The following is a 715-nucleotide window of genomic DNA, read 5'->3' as shown; positions in this document are numbered from 1 at the left end:
TCACATTACAATGATTCTAATTCTTAGTTTTGCATGATGATATGATGAATGGATGGTTCATTTTTAACAGCCGATTCAGTGACGTTAGTGACTAGAGCTGATCTGCGCATCACGGCACGCGTCTGCGGCACATTAAAGCCTGTGTTACGGCCACCGGAGCTGATCGCGGCCACTCAGTCAATGCTGGTGTTTGTACCGGCTGCGCCGCGGCCCAAAATTCATGCTTATCACATCGGTCACATCGCGCAGCGCGACAAAATACAATATTTCTATTGTATCTTGTCGCGCCGCGCCGCTCGCGTCCAGTGTAGAATAGAACCCATTATAATCAGTGATGTTGTCTACACCAGGCTCTGGTCTACACTGGATGCAGTAAACTGATGCCTCGTTCTATTTATGATGTGCTGACACAAAGTTCAAATGATTTTCAACGGTCGCTTTGTCGCGTCCTAGACATGGTGTGTCAGCATAGTTTGTCAGTACAGTCAGTAACGAAGCAGATTGAAAAGTTAGTATCTTTTTGCAGTCCAATAGACGGCGGTGCGGTGGTGGCTTGAGTCTTTAGAACGGTGAATTAACGCTACGTTGTCACCTAATTGGAGAGACTTAATGCTAAGTAAATCAACAACAATGTCCCCGTCTTTTATTCTCACAATGAGCTTATCATATTCGTTTGCTACATTAGTAGGGCCCTATGATTTCCGCGATGCAGAAA

Source organism: Sinocyclocheilus rhinocerous, unplaced genomic scaffold, assembly GCF_001515625.1.
Source record: "Sinocyclocheilus rhinocerous isolate Xijiao unplaced genomic scaffold, SAMN03320098_v1.1 scaffold2437, whole genome shotgun sequence".
Lineage (NCBI taxonomy): Eukaryota > Metazoa > Chordata > Actinopteri > Cypriniformes > Cyprinidae > Sinocyclocheilus > Sinocyclocheilus rhinocerous.
This window is presented reverse-complemented; position numbering follows the sequence as displayed.